This window comes from Pygocentrus nattereri, chromosome 22 (genome assembly GCF_015220715.1).
Source record: "Pygocentrus nattereri isolate fPygNat1 chromosome 22, fPygNat1.pri, whole genome shotgun sequence".
In the NCBI taxonomy this organism is placed as follows: domain Eukaryota; kingdom Metazoa; phylum Chordata; class Actinopteri; order Characiformes; family Serrasalmidae; genus Pygocentrus; species Pygocentrus nattereri.
The window spans coordinates 22,684,995-22,697,984 of NC_051232.1; the positions used below are offsets into that span (position 1 = coordinate 22,684,995).

Sequence of the window (12,990 nt, forward strand, 5' to 3'; positions counted from 1 at the left end):
GATAATTTTTAAAATATTTTATATCATGAACTTCATATATTTTTCCCTTACTCCAGCTCCAAAAGACGCATTCTTTTCAGCTACTTTCACATGGAAGTGTGAATGGCCAATCAGAATTGAACTGACAAAATCCCAAAGTTGTGGCCAGTTTAGTATACTATAGATATCAGCATAGGTTAAATTGGAATTTCAGAGGTGGGAGCACCCTATTTTTTCATGAACGCAAGTACAAACAATACTTTTCAATTTACATGGTATTATACTGGGTTTTTATCACTGACATCAATATGAGTTTGATGCCATATCATGTATATACTGTCCTATTGCCATTTTATGTTCTGAAAAAAGCAAAAGGCCTTTAAGCTAGCAAAATAAACAAATGATCCCACCCTGCAACACCACCTAGTGTTCAATGCTATCTAAGCACATTTGAAAACATAACGTATCAAACTGCTGAAAACCTCAGTGCCTCCTGTCTAACATCACTAACCAGTCTTTGAGCTGACCGAGATGATTTCAATAAAAAAAAAAAAACATTTACATGGAACAGGCCTTCCAAATGAACAAAAGTTTGATTTAGTGCGTTCAGTTGTGACAACTTTGTAAACTCTGTATGTAAACTCACCTAGATATCTAGGTGATATGTGGCAGAATATTTTGGTATTACTTTACACGTAACAGGATATATTGGATAACAGATTTAATAAGGCATCTTAGATTAAGGCACAATGAAATTTATTTAGCATGTACAGCAGGAAAGATTCAGTGCATGCTCACATGATTGTGAAAATCAGTGCAACGATATGAAAAGGATGCACCATTTAAATGTTTACAACTTTAGAGCGCTTTATCTAAGACACATGAAGCCTGTTGCTAAATTTCTGAACCAATACCTATACTAGCTATGCTTCATTCTGGATTTGGCATCATGTCCATATTAGGAACTCTGGTTCTAAGCTAGTTACTCTGGGGGAAAACGTTTTCAAAACTCAGTGCTTTTGCATCTTGTGGCTAACAAAAAGGTTCCAAAGCTGATATGTTTTGTATTTTGGACACTGGACATTCCCCAAGTGTCACAGGATCCTCTGTATTTTGACGTGGTTTATCAGTCAAAATACATACATACTAGCGAGCTCACACTATGTAGTCCTGCAGCATTATATTTTAGGTAAGCATTACTACAAAAACATAACTCTCCCTAACTTTAATTTTATTTATTACCATTTTATTTTTAGAACAAAGTTCAAGGTAAACCAAAGATCTCATTGTTTTGTCATTGAATCGTATTGTAGCATGATGCTGCTACTGTGATACGTACAATTACTTTGCTGACAATATCCAGCCGTACTGAGGACGTACAGTTCTCATAGAAAGCCTAGCTTTTTAAATGCAGCTAATGTGTCTTAAAGTGAACAATGTGTCAATAAAGAAAACCCTCATTGCATCAATTGCACTGACTAAACTTTGTTATCCTAAATTATTTCACAGCTCCATCATTCTGTCTCTGTGAAAACCCAGCATCATTCATCACCAACACCATTAAAACTGGGATGAAATCCAGGTGTATCCAGGTTTCAGTGGTCATATTAAAATTAATTCATTTAAATGAACATTCATTTAAAAATCTCACTTTTTTAGATCACTTCCCTCCAAAAAATTTCAGATTGTGAATAAAAATAATTAGAAGTACAAGGCAGGTGTGAAGTGACATGATATTGAGAAACAGTGTGGACATGACGTACAGCCTGGCATGAGTCACTCCTCATTCTGTTATGCTGGAATCTGATGGATTTTAAATTGGGTCATGTGCTCACTGTCTCCTTCTTTCTATGTTTCTCTCTTTCTCTGCAAATGCAGTGTTTTTCACTCTTTTTTTCTACCTTTCTTTTGCAAGCAAGTATGCTTCACGACTGCCCTCTTTCTTTCATCTGATTCGTTTACAGATAATTAGACCCATGGGAGAGGGGGATAACTGTCGAAAAAGAGAGACAGCAACAGAAAGAGAGAGAGAGAGAGCAAGAGAGATAGAGAGAGAGAGAGAGAGAGAGAGAGAGAGAGAGAGAGAGAGAGAGAGAGATGATGTAATGGGAGTGAGAAAGACAAGGATAATAGAGGAAAAGAGAGAAAACAGAAAGAAAAAAGAAAGGGGGAAAGACTGGGAGACATTGAGAAAGCAAAAAGAAAAACAAAGACAGTAAAGACAGAAAAAGAGGGTAGGAGAGAGACATGGAGCAAGCAATAAAGAATGAGTAAGTGAGAAAAAAGGAAGAGGGAGCAATAGTGTGATAGAAAGAAACAAGGCAGAGAGAAAGAAAGAAAGAAATAGAGAATATAGAGACAGGAAGGAAAGAAAGAAAAAGGTAAAAATTAACAGATACATAAAGAGAGAAAAAAGAGAGAAATAGACGATAAACCGGTTAACACCACACAGCTCCAATGATATTACAGCCCATTACAGAAATAGACTGATCAGATTATTTACAGATTCATACTCATACACCATTTTTAAAGTCATATGCCTCTATTATTTTGTCTATCCACACTGCTTCATTCCTACTGTATCTATAGCAGGCAGTGTATGTACTGTACCACCGCAGTGTGAATTTTCAGCCATTAGAGGGCTGGGTACATTTGTTATGGTAAGCATAACCTAATTTTATATATATATACTGCAAGCAAATTGTGACCACTTTATCTTTGTCTCATTATTTCGGCTCTTAAGACTCATCTGACAGTGATTAATTCCTAACAACCAATAAACAAAGCCTGGCGGTCCGACTGTTCTAGAAAAATCCAGTGCCTCTGTGTTTTCTGCTGCTGACACATTTTCTCACTCTCTCCAGGGGGCCTCAGAAACCCTAATTAAGTCATAATAAGAATTATGTGACATTTTTGATGTTTCTCTAGTTAAGAGTCACTACTCATTCGGCAGAAAGTAATAAAGTCTGACTTAAATCTCATATAAAAGAGCAAATGTGAATATGCATTATTGCAGAACAGGGAACATGACAGTCCAGCAAAAAATCAAACGTACACAATTTTCCTTCTTACCCCAAACTGAGTCATTCAGCCAAGAAATGTTTCGTATCTAAAGTGGGCTTCTTTAATTTTAGCAGTGATATAGCTAAGTGATGTCCCGGCAATTATCACTGTGCTTACTGTACATTTAAATCATCACTCAAAACTTTATATCACTTGTAAAATGTTGAGTTACATAATCTCTAACAGACTTGTTTATGTGGTTTCTGACAATATATGACTTACTGTAACCTGTATAGAGGATCAGAATTACTTTGTAAGGCTAATACTTGCCATCCTAAATCCTGAATTCTTTCTGAACTTTTGTCTGTGTTTTAGATATTATTACATAATCAAGTCTACTTGAGATTATTTAAGAATTTCTCACAGTTTGAGGTAAAAGTGTGATCATTTAAGGGGGATTTCCATTGATTCTACATACTGCATAATTCAGCAGTTGAGATGTAAACAAAGTCAGTGGTTTAATATAAAGGGATTTACTATACACAATCTTAGGCTCTCATTTATTAACAGTGGTGGTGATAGGAACCAGAGGTCGCAGTGTTTTTCAACACAAATATAGGCAGTTTATCTACAATCCAAAACCACCAATGAATCTGCATGTGTCTTCTATAACAACATTCTGTAATGTAGTCTGAATGACTTTCCATCCTAAGCATTTACGAATTATTAATAATTAGAAAATGCAGGCTGCAGAATGCCAACTGACAGGGTATACCCTTACACTGTTAGAAATAAAGGTACTTTACAGGTACATTTTTCATTAATCAAGTTACAAACAATGCATATGTACCCACAAAGGCACAACAATGGTTTTAAGGTCCAGTTGTGTACCTTAAGTTTCTCCCACTGGAAAAGTACATTTACAACAGAACAATAAAATAAAACGCCTGGAGACGAGACGGGGTGTGTGGAGTCAATACAAAGTAGAAAATATCATTTCAATGGATTCTGGTATAGTTATGTTCCCTGACTAAAGATACTGAGATGTACCTTTGAGGGTACCACCCCAAAGACAAAAGGCGTAATGTCCCAGTGACAGTTTCATGCATTTATTTCTGAGAGTGTATATTACCCGTTTCCTACACAAGCTGTATTATTACTACTACAATTTTTTTTTGTCAAACCACAACTTTAAGCATCCAAATACAGCAAAATATCAAATTTGTGCTTAATAATTTAGGTGCAAGCATACATGCTGTAATTTTTCACTACGAATTATGGTTTCTTTCACTGATAAAAAAAAACATCAGATTAAAGTATGAGCTGAGGCAACATTTAGAAGAGCAAGCTTCATTTAGCACAAACAGAAAGAGAAAATTTCAGTGAAGGGACTGGCAGAGTGTCCAATAAGTGATCCCCCCGTAGATAATTTCTGTGTCGTTTGTTTTGCACGCACATAATCTGAGCCTGATTGTCACTGCAGGAAGACTAATCTAGGATCTGCTGCTTTTTGAGATTCAATTCCCAATATCTGTGACAAATGAAGAACGGTGTGATCCTGTAAACAGAGTTTAAACTATACATTACATTATAGAGATTAGACATATTAACGTTTAAGCACTTAATTAAACATAGCTTGATAAATGTGTATTACAACTGAGCTCACTCATTAACTAACATAACAACAAGAAGATCCTGATGAATTTTCTTGTCAATTGAGATAGTAACATTGTGTGCAGTATACTGCTGCCTTATTGAGCCCCCTACTCATCGGCAACTGATTATAGTGTTGGGGAGGGGAGATACATTGTGAAAGGCAAACAATTTTGCAAAAAAAAACAAAAAACCTGATTTTCTGCCTTTTCATCACACATAGAATAAAGAAGCCTCAAATACTGACAGAGGCTTCTTCTAATCCTTATCATACCGCCATCCCTAACGCTATAAAATAATAGGGAAACTTAAAATTAAGACGACTAACTGCAATGAGAGCACACAGCTCTCCTAACTCCTATTTTAGCTCTGTATCTCAATGCAATTTAAACTTATTTAAAAAAATGTTCTAGGATTTTTACTCGGTTTCTTTCTACCCCCAGTTTGGAGAGAACTAATTTCCACCTAGGGATAAAAGATGCAGAGAACATGTTTAATTGCGATTCTGACCAATACTGTGACTGCGATTCAAACCATTTCTGGTTTTTATAAATGGAACCGTTTGTATTCCCTTTTGTTTGGGCCTAGCATACCCACTTTTTTCTGGCTTGAGGTTTGAGCACTAAATGCAGTGTTGCACCCAGACTGGCAGATAGTTGTGGGTTTCTGGTTGCTTCTAACTAGTCCAAATCATCCACAGGTAGCTCACATGCTCTTTTTTATTAGGTTAAATTTCTCTACTTAAAACTGAACAACTGGAAAACTGCACTCCTTAGTCTATAATAATCATTAATTCCTGTTTAATTCCTATTATTTATCTTTCATTCAATTTCCAGACAAAGGCTAAGGACCACAGTAGACAGTCCTCCACGTTGGGGGTGAAGCTTCCTTTGTAACCTCTTCATACAGATTCATTGCACCTTTTTTTGAGTACGCCATTTCACCACTGCAGGTAATATTGTAACACCACCAACAAGCCTACTGTAACCAGGGCACTTTGAACAGCCGTGTCAATTCAGCCTACAGGCTACTATTACTTCAGCATGCAGACTATTATTATTATTAATATGCTATTTATAAGAATAAAAAAGAAAAGAAAATAACTTTCTATGAATATGAATAGGTTATGATGTCTATAAGAACCTATGTACATTCATAACACATCATAATGCATTCACATGGCTATAAATATTCATAAATTTGCATTACACTCTATGGTCATGCTTATTATACATTAGAACTGGTTAACAATGCATTACAAGTAGCGTTCATAACATGTTACACAGGTTGTATGTGTCAGTTCTCAATAAAGTGAGGCAGATTATACTAAAGTCTCCTCCAATATCATGAGTGAGACTTCAAGTTGAAGGATGTACCAAAGAATTCATTGAAACCCTGCAACAGCCAAAGTAAAGTACATTACAAGCTTCAAGTATCAGTGTTTAAACTAGTGGTGCTATCAATAGTATTTTTCTCCAGAGTGGGAAAATCAGAGTACACCACTGTTAGCGTGGCGCTAACGTTACACTGCATATCCAATAACTGATAGCAGGAATTAGCATTACAGTAGTGTATAGTAATTTCTTGCTCAGCATGATGTCAGATGGAGGTTTCAGGGGAAGGCCTTGATGGGTACTTGGTTTGCTGTGATGTAATTGTTAAAGTGACAGCACATTTAGGGAAGCACACTGTAGTAAGAAGACTCATTCAATATTTGTATTATCATATGTATTTTCATAGATATATTATTAAGTAAATATATTAAGTAAAATATAATAAGATTAGTCTTTAGATAAGATTTTCCTTCAACAATATTCTAAGCCACCAATGACCTTAAAATTCTACAAAACATGTATATTTAGCTTTTTGGACTACTCAACATTTTTTAAATTACCATTTCAGATGTCTTGAATATGCTACTTTCATATTTCAAATCACTCCTCTGTAAGTAAAGCTCTGTGACAGAAAGGTCTGTGACACTGTGACAGAAATCACTTAGCTTACACACAGTTCGCACTGTCATTGCAGATATTGATTCATTTTGTTTTCCACTTTAAATCAGTTCCTCCCTGCATTCACCTAGAAAGCTGTTTACTTTGGAAAACATGCCTCAACATGTTGCAGGTTGTTGATAATTTCCTTTTTTAACTATCACCTGTATGACAGCTGTGTAAATAGTGCACAATAAATAGCCTTGATAAGGGTCAGAACTAATTCAGGCTTAATAGTGACATCTCTACATAAAATTGCATTGCATCAACCTCCCAAGAAATGCTTTTATTTGTTCCAATATTAAAGCTTTTAGTTCAGATCAGGGCAGCCCTACCTATTGTTCAATCTCCTGTTTTCTGTTCCCATTTTAAGCCACTAATAATAAATGTGTAAAAGTAGACCATAAAACAAACCATGACATTTTTGCCAGAAACAATCACTTTCTGAAGGTTTTTTAAAGTACTACTACATGACAACAATTGTAGCATTTGGAATTTAATAATTAATTTATACAGCCTAAAATTCATAACATTACTTTGTTTAAATGAGTTTGGGAGATTTTAGCTGCATGAATAAAAATCTTTATCAGTTCAGTTGCTGCTGTGCCTTAGGTCTGTTTAATATGTACTAAGTAGTTGAAAGAGAGGGGGAGAGAGAGGAGAAGAGAAATAATGACAAAAAAGAAAAAAGAGACACAGAAAGTAAAGAGAGACAAAAAGAAAAACAAAGAAAAGCAACCATGAGAAAGATACAGAAAGGACGGAGTTAGGAAGAAGAGGAAGAGAGGGTCAGAAAAAGAGAGCAGAGTACGGAGAGAGAGAGAGAGAGAGAGAGAGAGAACAAGCTATCCCAAGAGGACTGACTTATTCATACGCACTTATTCACAAACTCACTATCAGGAGTTTCTGATCAATAGGAGCGGATTTGGTGAGTATCAGGATTTGGGGGGGGGGTTGTTTCTTTCCTATGAGAGCAACACAGACACACACAATCCCTAAATGACAGACTCCCAGAATTCCACACACTCGCTGTGTGGAATCCATTTACTAAAAATAACCTTCAGGTGACGTGATCATAGACTAAGGCCTGAATGAAAACTTGGTCGATGATGATACTTACCAGGTCTTCTCCAATGTCAACTGCAGTGTCCACTGCAGAGAAGAGATACTGGACCAGAGTAATTAAAAGTGTGATTAATACCATTGGCTACAAAAAGATAGCAGAGCTGAAACTCCTCTCAGAAAGTGACTTATTTGTCTGAACAGCAGAGAGACAGACTTCGTACCAAAAAAAAAAAAACCCAACATATTGAACACAAACTACGATATATATAAAGAGTGTAACAGAGTAATGCATCACTGTGTCCTAACATGTCATAATGCCTCTTAGAAGTCCGCAATATGACTGTGTGTCATGATTATCATGATAAAAAACTTCAAACATTGATGCACTTCATAGGGATTATTTATAGGCAAGCGATTTGTCCCCAGGATTTTTTTTATTTTTTAGCAGGAATGCTTGTGGTTTGTGCTTGGTGCTTGTGAATCCATGGCAACCAAAGGAAAGCACAAGTTCAGAAAGGCCCGCAGGCAACCAGGGATTTGGGTGTGAAGAGGCAAAAAGAGGCTCCTGGTGTGAACACAGGGTTAGAATGTAAACCGAAAAACAGGGCTATTTTAAAATTTCTAGTTACCTGAACCTCAAATAGTAGGTTAACAGAAAAGCAGTTCTTACATTTTGTAAATGTATTATTTGAAGTTAAATGTCATATTTTAAAGTCAAAAAACACCTTTTTTCCCACCATGCACTGATGCATACAATACTGTGATTGAATTTTTTAAAATACTGGAATAATAATTTTGTAAAGTTTTTGAAAACATTTAACATTTCTACATTTTAAAAAGTACTGTTTAGAGTTATTATAGAGGTCAGAATATCTGTTTTTTTTTTTAATCAACAATATCTGATGAACATTACCTGGCCTTACTGCAGAACCAAAAAACTGCCATTGTTCCTCTTTCTCTCTCTCTTTCTCTCCCTCTCCATCAGTTCCAGCACCTAGTTTTGCTCAGGAGTGACTCATCTCTTGTTTTAAGTCTTTTGTTTTCTGTCACACAGGTTGCCACCACCTTTCCTGCCACCAAACAAAACCTTCAGTCACTGTCAAATACAAAAAAAGCGTGATTCCACGTGACAAAGGCCGCCTTTCTCTAACGTTTCTGTCACCTTACCTTCACTTACTGTTTTTTAAATAGTTTCTAAACCCTATAGAGGCAATGAGATATGGAATATAAATCCTTCCACACACAAAAAAAAGTTCTTCAGTCATCCTTATCCTACAAAAGGGCATCCTTAAAACCCAAATCATTAAAAACCACATCTTTCTATATAAACATATGTTTTTACATAAAATATTCAATGTAGTCTATAAATATTGTTAATGTTTCAAAATATACTATTCACTTTCCAGTCCAGTCCGTATACAGAAATGCCAGTTTTTACAGAATTAACTTTTTCATGATGTCACATATATCCTCCTATTCACCCTACAGCCATTTAGCCCAGCCCATTCAAACTCAAGCTATAAGGAGTGTTTCCCTCGGATTACAGAGATCATTTTCAGCAAATGAAATGAAACAAAATCAACCTGTGCTAATTTTAAGGGATGAAGAGAAGTTGGAGAATGGCAAGTTAAAATGAACTTAAGACTACATTTGGTACATAAAGCCAGACAAATAATATATGTGGGAGTAAAAAAATGAAATACAAGGAAAAACTGAAGGACATTTGTCCTTTAAGAAGACCAGCACCCTGAAAGGCATTTCTCACTATTAGCCACTCTTGATGCCTCTTTGTATTTTTACATGATGACTCTGTATTATTTTTGGCTCCTTGTTTCTAAATGTGGGTAAAAGCTGCTTCCATTTACTCTGTTCCGTGTACTTAAGCGAAACTGTGGTCTATCTCATTTCTGAGTCATTCCAAATGACAATACTTTTAGTTACTTTAGTCAAGCGCATTTGTGAGAAAAAGAGTCTACTTCTTCCCGAGTTTGCTTCCATGCTTGGGTCCGATTTCATTCATTTCAGTGCCTGGACTGCTTTGCTGACGTTCAAACCTCTTTCTCTTCACCTTCAGCATTTTATTTCTGAGAGAAAGCATCCCAAAACTGAACAATAACCCCCACCAACGTTAGCTGATCACACTGAACAGTTCATTTACCTGAGAAAGGTAAGAAAATAGCTAAAGGTAGCCATAATTAAGGGCAAACAATATAAATATTGTCAAAAAACTGTAAATGGACAATAACATTACACAAGTTATAACAAGCAAAGCAAATATACCAGGCTAGCGTATGTATGCTAGCTACTTTTAAACTTACCTGAGGTAATTAGGGTATCACACTGGTTCATTAGCCTCCTTGCTAACAAGACTCTCAGAGTGACCCTTTACCAACATGTTACTGGAATAAAGTCCGTTTTTCTAGTTGTTTCTTTAAAAAGCCGGCATCGTCTGTCCTGTAGCTTCACACTGGTTTAATTAAAAGTCCTAACAGAAGCGACTCACGAGACACTAATTAAGCCAAACGGCGACACCTGCCGCTTAACCGTTCTCACTGCTCGGAGTGTGGGCGTGTCTAAAATGCAATGGGCGTGGTTATTTGTAGAGTATATGAGAGGAGCTGTACTGAAAGACTTTCATTATTGCTAGAAAGGGGCTCAGCGATCCGTGTTATGTGAGTAGGCTGTTAAATATTCAAAACACCATACAACGGTCCGCCTATGACTATCTCTGTAGTAGCATTACATCTGCTGCACATCTCCAGGCCATGTGGCAATAGCTGGGCTTTATTATTACTAAGGCAGTCCAGCCAATAGGAATAAGTTGTTGCCACACCATTTGGATAAATGTATCTATGTTAATCATTTTTTTCTTTTTGAAAATAAACTAATAGAAATCATGGTTAGTGTAAGTAAAAAAGCGGGATTATCTTTTTGCTGTTGTCATTGCTGTTATATGTATACAAGTACTGTGGCCACTGGTCATCCATTTGAACCTGTATAACACATAAAAGTTTCTCTATTTCTACACAGATAAAGTTCTTGTCAAATATAAAGATTATTTTTTGTTCACCTTTTAGTGTTCAGCTTGAGCTGCCTTGAATTTCCTTAGCCAAGGAAACTAAGGTTGTCCAGGTGGGGACAGTGCATGTTATACAAAGATCACTGAAAGCTTTTAATAATAATGGAAATTTCAATCACTAAAATGTAAAGACAGTCTTTCAGAGCAGAAGCAAAATGTAGTCAAATTTACTGACTCGTTTCTTTACAGTGATGTAATAACAAGGAGGGTTTACAATATCTACAACTCTAATACGGCCATTTCATTTGCAAAGTGTCCAGTGAGTTTACACATTTTAAAGTTTGTATATCTAATGTTGATGATGGTAAAATAGTGGTAATTCTGAAAAAAATTTTTTCAGAATTCAAAATGTTTTCCTTGGGTGCTATTTGGCCTCACGACACCCTGCATGTACCTCTTAACCATGGATGTTTTTAAAAACTACATTATAGGCCATCAAAACTATCATGAAGCAATATCTGGGGTATCAGGTAGTGAATTCATAGTGGCTTAATGTACTAGCATCCTGTGAGCTTTCAGAGACATTAAACTCTAAAGATGTTTGTTTTCTTCACCACCACTGTGAATAATTCTGTGTTCTGAGGTAATCTAATGGAAATGGAAATGTGTACCATAGATGCAAATACTTTGTATCTATTTATATATTAGCGGGGTTGCATCACCATAGATTCCCCCAGCAGAATCCTACTAGCAGAACCAAAGATAAATAAGAAATTTGACTCAAGCCAAAGGTATAGAGCACATTTAGTTTGCTGAATGATAAAAATAATGAGACACTGTGTGAATAATTCTCAAGCTATCTGAATGCCTGTGCTCTACTGTGGCCAGGTAATGTCTTTGTTGTTTGTTTCTTTGTTGTTCAGACTGTATGAAGTTCTAACACGGTTCCTCAGCACTGTCACATTTGAAGTAGATGTGATGAGATCCACATACTTTAATAAAATGGGGAAAGTGTGTTTGAATTATGTTGATATATTTGCGGGACTGCTGAAAAGAGCGTGGCAGTTGTGCCACACTCGCGTTCAAAGAGAAGCAATGTGTCACTGCTCAGAGTCAACAAGAATAAATCTGCATTAATAAGTTTCCCCCTTTCTTTGGAACAGAACAGAAATATAGCTTTTATCTCCAGCTTACCTCCTACTTTGGCCAAAATTGCCTATCATTTGTAAAGCCAATGTGCGAGCAATAATGTCAGACAGATGCGGCACTTATCAGCCAAAATTCATTGTGCTCTCGGACTCTGGGTTTATTAAGAATACCACTCGACACAAAAGAGCAAACACCCTTATCAGATTGTGGCAAGAAAAGAAAAATAAGCCCAACCACTGTTCACCCTCACTGCTTCCCTGCCTGCTGTCCTCTAGCCTGCGGAGAAAAGGTGTGAAGAGAGGTAGGGGAGGACAGATAAGTGCTGGGAAGAGGAACAACCTGTCAAGATGGAAGTAGATAAATAGGATGTTCCACGTGAATGGAAGTCCTAAGCATTGGCAATCGTCTTTCCCTAAAGTGCAAGGTACTAAACACAGACAAGGTTACACAGGATCTATCATTTGAGGCTTAGTTTGATCACTTTTTGGGAGGGAGGGGATGAAGGCAAGGTCAGGGATGATGAAGAAATTTAGCTTTGGGGTTGCTGTTGGAGATCAATATATGGATAGTTAGCATTTAGCTTTTAAAGAACAGCCATAAATCAGTGTTCATACTCCATACAACTAACCTATATATGCTGTACCAACGAAGGCATTCTTTTGGAGCTGCAGTTGAGAGATTGAACAAACTTTGCTGAACACTAGCAAAAATCACTATAAAAGAAAAATCAGTAGGCTCAACTACTGGAACTCTACAGGTTGTGTTATCACAAATATATTTGGCTGTAATTTGCTCGCAGGCATAAGCTGAAGGTTCGAAGACAATAGCTTTTATAGAACAGTTAAGAAAAAAGCAAAGCAAAGACGTCCCATTGTATCAAATGTGCTTTAATACTGGCAAATTCTTACACCTAAAAAAGTAGCACTCAGATTTACACACAGAGCCATAAAACTGTCATAATATCAGGTTCAGATCAGTTTTTTAAATAGTTGGTTCTGTTCCAGTTACTCTGCAGTGCATTTCACAGCCCATCTTGTTTGCATATCCCAGTTTGTTTAGTCACAGCTGCCAAATCAAAAAGCTAGTCTAAGGGCAATGACAGGAATCTGGAACTTGATGTCAACTTGTCTC

General features: G+C 36.5%; 1 long non-coding RNA gene across 1 annotated transcript in view; it reads right to left on the reverse strand.

Moving 5' to 3' along the window:
* The window catches only part of LOC108427434, a 46,831-nt gene extending 36,690 nt beyond the window's left edge, over positions 1 to 10,141 (reverse strand). Inside the window, exon 1 of the long non-coding RNA XR_001857847.1 lies at positions 10,010 to 10,141. This is a non-coding gene — a long non-coding RNA (uncharacterized LOC108427434). The remainder of the gene's footprint in view (positions 1 to 10,009) is intronic.
* Between the last annotated feature and the right edge of the window lie 2,849 nt (positions 10,142 to 12,990).